General features: G+C 45.3%; 1 long non-coding RNA gene across 2 annotated transcripts in view; it reads right to left on the minus strand.

Moving 5' to 3' along the window:
• Positions 1-453: 453 nt before the first annotated feature.
• Positions 454-5,566, minus strand: part of LOC109489818 — a 68,638-nt gene continuing 63,525 nt past the window's right edge. For both annotated transcript variants that reach the window (XR_002142952.2, XR_002142951.2), the window contains exon 3: positions 454-1,739. This is a non-coding gene — a long non-coding RNA (uncharacterized LOC109489818). The remainder of the gene's footprint in view (positions 1,740-5,566) is intronic.

A 5,566-nucleotide genomic window follows, 5' to 3' on the forward strand; every position in this document is an offset into this window, starting at 1 on the left:
GCTTAACTCATTAAGACTCTACTGTGTGTAAACTTAAAAAAATGTTATGAAGCATTCGCTTTTTCGTTTAGAACATTATTTGCTGTATCTCTGAATTCAAGTTCTTCTGCTTGATCATAGCTCAGATAAAACCCTTCTTTGATTATCTCTGTCCTGAATAATGTCTGCTTTCTCAGAACTCCCACAGACCCTCTTACGTTTCTCTCTCATCATGCTCGTTGCTTTGTACTGGGACAGATCCAGGTTTCACAGGCCGTGAAGTTAAACAGTTTGGGGGGACCTCTTTAGGAAGAATGATTGAAAGTTATTAATGCAAAATTAGATATGAAAATGCATATTTATTTATTTTTAAGATTTTATTTATTTATGTGACAGAGAGACAGCCAGCGAGAGAGGGAACACAAACAGGGGGAGTGGGAGAGGAAGAAGCAGGCTCACAGCAGAGGAGCCTGATGTGGGACTCGATCCCGGAACACCAGGATCACGCCCTGAGCTGAAGGCAGACGCTTAACGACTGCGCTACCCAGGCGCCCCGAACTTGCATATTTATTTAAAATAAAAAAATCACACCAAAATCAAGTCTTAATGAGTTAACGAATACAACGAATATTTCAAAATCTAGAAAAATAACATTTTCGTTCAGTAGCTACCTGTCTTTCCTCTGTGATGGCTGGTCACATGTTTTTATTGTTGGTAACTGGAATGACTAGGATAGAGAACTTCACATATAGATGGACTCCTTTGTAGTACTCCCGCCGGGTTGTGCCTCGAGACCTACAGATTCTATTATTTTGTGCAATTACCCACAGAAAGAATGGGTGGTGCGTGTACACGCGTATAACTGCTTATGCTGTGTTATTAAGAATATTCCTGACTTTGGCAAGTTCTGTTCTGACCAGGCACTACTGAGAATCAAATCCTCCATTTACAGTTCTACACGTCTGATGGGAAGAATTCTCCAGACTCATTTCTGGCTACACACACTTCAGACCCTTGCATCTCCTCCAGGACCCACCTACTTCCTAAGCTGAGTGCCACAGTGTATGTTCCCGTCATGGTAGAGCCTCTGCTCTGTACCCTCAAGCCATGAACTCAATGAATCAGCACAGGGGTAGTAAGACGTTTCTAGAAATCACTCCTACACCAGTGCAGCTGGCAATCAGTTTTGGGTCTCAAAAATGTCATTGGCCCTTTCAACAGTAGGGAAAGTAAGATGGGAAAGAGACAGGTTAACTGTAGTTTAAAAAAAACTCGCGTTTGCCAAGTTTACCAGAATATATGACCACCTATGTTTCTAGGGTCTCTCCTGGAGTATCAGAAGGGGCCCGTGTAAGTGAGGGGCACGGACACTGGGACTTCTTTCACTTCATGTTAAATCTGCTTCCGATTTAACTTTACATTGTAATAACTTACATCCTCATCTAATTATGCCTTCTTTATTGGACAGCATTTTACACTTCCAGTTCCTGATACAGTTCTTTTCAAATAGAAACAACTCAGTGGAATTAATTCTAAGTAATTCTATACATTAACGGGCAAGTTAGAATAGCCTGATTTCTCTCCCAACATGATTTCAGTGTGCAGTGGAATATTCCAGGCTGTCCACCTCTAGGCTGTGCCTCCTCCTTGGTTGGGGGGTGCAGTGGGGCACCACTCGATAGCTTTGGTCTTGAGTTTCTCTGGAACCACAGGGCTTCTTCCACTGTCTCAAGAGGTCAGAGGCTCCTTGGTGAGGATTTCTGTAAGGATCATAATTTATTAGTTTAAATAACAAACTTTTTACTGTAATTTAAAATCGTTTACAGTAAGAGACTGGTTAATTAAATTATGATACATCTGAGAAATGGAATTCTATATTAAAATGGGTGAGATAGAACTATGACTTTTGAAATGGAAAAATATCCAGGGTGTATCATCAAGTGAGAAAAAAAAATGCTCCACTCCAAAATCAGTTCAAAGCTCTCCAAGCAGCACCTTGGTCTTCCAGCTTGTCTGCTCAGGTATCCCCACTACCACTCACTCTTCTGCAACCTTCGTGAAAGGTCTACCCCCCAAACTCTCCCGTTCTCCCTTTCTCCACTTCCTTCCTATCCAGTTTGGATTCCAAGACTCATTATTTCAACTATTCTCTTGCAAATGCTGTACACTCCCTTGGCCCTTGTACCTTTGCTTCCCCCCACCATTTTTTTTTATTGTGGTAAAATACCCAAAACACAGAACTCACCATATTTCCAATTTTTAAGTGTACGGTTCAGTAACATCAAGTACATCCACACTGTTGTGCAACCATCACCATCGATACACAGAAGTCTCTTCATCTCGCAAACCTGAAACTCTGTCTCTATTGAACACTAACTCTCCAATACCCCCTCCTGCCAGTCCCTGCCAGTCACTATTTCACTTGCAGGCTCTATGATTTTGAGTAGTCTAGGTACTTCACATAAGTGGAATTATACAGTATTTGTCTTTCTGTGACTGGTTTATTTCACTTAGCATATTTTTTTCCAGTTACCTTGGAGTTGACTTAAACCAAGAGGAAAAGGTTGTAATGTTTTCATGCAATATATGCTTCATTCCTTAAATGACACTTGTGACAGTAGAAAGAATTAAGGAATGCTGCACTTGTGATCCATACAAAACACCAACATTTTGGGTTGTACACAGATTTTTTAAATTATATTATGTTAGTCACCATACCGGGTTGTACAAAACTAGGAGAAATGTCTCAAATATTTTGAAATGCTGTAGTAGCCAATACACAGAGTCGTGCTTTCAGTGGGAATAGGAAAACAGTTTAGTTAAGAGAGGTCATGCTGGAACTACTCAATGTCTCTAAAATCACTGAGCAAGAAAAGCAACATTGGACTTCCATCCTGACATAATGTCATCTAACAAGGCTCATCTATGCCATAGCATGTGGCAGAACTTCCAACCTTTTCCAGGCTGAGTAACTTTCCATGCCACATGTATGCCACACTTGGCTTTTCTGGACATTTGTGTTGCTTCCACATGCTAGCTAGAATTTGAGTTTTTAATTTTACATCTCTTTATAGATATTTCCATTTTGTTCACACAAAATGGCTTTCTCCTCATCTTCTTTCAGTTCTTTGGGCATCTTTAAGATAGCAGTTTTTAAATCTTCGTCTAGTAGGTCTATCATCTGGTTTTCCTCTGGGGTGGTTTTTTTCACCCTTTGAATGGATCATATTTTCCTATTTCTTTGTATTTTTTGTGATTTTTGTCATTGTTTTTATTTTTTAAAACTGAAAATTTGCTTCTAATGATCTGACAACTCTGGAAATCATATTCTTCCCCTGCCCCGGAGTTCAATTATTTTTGTTTCGTTTTTAATCTTTTCCTTTTCTTTTTTTTCCCTTTTGATTTTTGTACGCTGTCTCTATGCTGAGGATCAGCCTGAGGTATAGACTTAAGTCTTCTCGGGTCTTTTCTGAGCCTGCGCCTTTGCCTGGGTATGTGTAACTTTCTAATGATTCCTGTATATGCAGTTCCTTTTGAATACTCTAGTCTTTAAGGTCTGGCTCCCAATAGGGGACAGAGAGAAAAATGAAAGAGGGGAGTCACCAGACTTTAAAATGCCCTGGAAGTCACTTCGGCCAGAGGGGGATGGGCTTGCAACAATGGCTGCAGTCCTCTGTCTGCACATTGTGGTCAGAGCAGCAATCAGCCATCAGTGCACAGATCCCCAGTATTTGAAGGACAGGATTTTTATTGCCCATCCTAGCTCCCCAAAGTGGTGCAAGCTGCTTTAGGAACACACACATGGCTGCTTGCCAGGGAAGGAGGGCAGTTTGGAGAGGTTGAAAGGGTGCGGAGGTTTCCACATACATAGCTGCTAGAATGCTGGGAGCTGAAATGGACTGAACATAACCACAATTTACTGTCCAAGTTTTCCCTTGGAAGTTGCTTGACTCCAGTTCCAAAATAGTTACATAGGAGAGATTCTGCCAGTGCAATTATTGTCTAAGTGGGAACACAGATTCCAGTGCTCTCTATTCTGCCATCTTCCCAGAATCCTTGCTGTACCTTTAGTTTTTAATGATGCTTCCCTAGCTGGCAAAAACTTCAACTTCAGACCAACCTGGTCACTCCTCCGTGTTTGCCATCAGGCAGTTGAATCCACTAGAAAAAATCATTTTCCCAGATAGAGTTCTCACAACCACAAATTGAGAAGCACCAAGCACAACCAGAATCTACACAATGCCAACCGACCTTTCTCAAAAAAGTTGTATCCACTTCTTCATCATTCTCTTAGTCTTTTTTTCCTTTTAAAAATATGGAACGTTTTAAACACTCTCTAACACGTAAGGTCTATGGAGCTGGGGATTTTTCTTTTTTGTTCAATGCTCTATCCCCAGCTCTTGAAAGAATGTTTGGCACATGCTAGGTATACATTTCAAATAAAGAGACCCAGATAAGTACACATTAAAATTAAGTACAGGCACGGGGGAGCAGACGGACCGCAGACCCGCACGCTTGAGACAGCAGACTGAGACTGTGAGCCAGGGGCGTGAACTACCAAGCATCTCATGGAACTCCGGTGTGCTCACTGGGTCCAGACTGAGACCGGGAGCTCCGGGAGCGTGTGCGGGGCAGCTGGTGGCTGGCGGGCCACCTGCACAGGGGAGCAGGCGGACTCGCAGATGGCACCCGCGAGACAGCAGACTGAGAACGGGAGCTCAGGGAGCGCACGCGGGGCAGCTGGCGGCTGGCAGGCCACCTGCACCGGGGAACAGGCGGACCGTGGACCCGCACCCTCAAAACAGCAGACTGAGACCGTGAGCCAGGAGCGTGCACCACCAAGCATCTCGCGGAGCTCCGGAGCTCCGGTGTGCTCACTGGATCCAGGTTGAGACCGGGAACTCCAGGAGCGTGTGCGGGGCGGCTGGCGGCTGGAGGGCCACCTGCACGGGGGAGCAGGTGGACTCGCGGTCGGCACCCGCGTGACACCAGACTGAGACCGGGAGCTCCGGGAGGCCGCGCAGGGCGGCTGGCAACTGGCGGCTGGCGGGGTTGGAAACACAAAGGACAGAGACGCGCCGGCCCTGGAAGTGAGGGCTGGGACAACGGGTGTGGGGTGCACAGCCTGGGATGCTGCAGGGTTGAGCAGCACCAACAGAAACAGAGTTAAGGTGGCCAGAACATCAGTGTAGAATGGTCCGTGATCCCTCTGCTCTGAGACAAGAGGCTGAATTTTGGCCACTGCTGCTCTGACTCTCAGAAGAGGCACAGCAAACTGCCAGGGAAAGCTGCCAGAGAACAAAAGCCCGGAAATACCGGCTCACAGGGTGCCCATCCCCAACCCCCCTCGCAGGGGACACGGAGACTCTACCCAAACAGGGTTTTCTGAGTACCGGCCGGTAGGCCCCTCCCCCAGAAGGCAGGCTGAAAAATCAAGAAGCCCACAACCCAGAGAGCCTGAGTGGCGCAGTCATTAAGCGCATGTCTTCGGATTAGGGTGTGACCACAATGTTCCAGAAAGGAGTCCCTCATCGGGCTTCTCCGCCGGGAGCCTGCTTCTTCCTCTCCCACTCCCCTGCTTGGGTTC

The sequence above is a fragment of the Ailuropoda melanoleuca genome, chromosome 15 (assembly GCF_002007445.2).
Source record: "Ailuropoda melanoleuca isolate Jingjing chromosome 15, ASM200744v2, whole genome shotgun sequence".
Classification (NCBI taxonomy): Eukaryota; Metazoa; Chordata; class Mammalia; order Carnivora; family Ursidae; genus Ailuropoda; species Ailuropoda melanoleuca.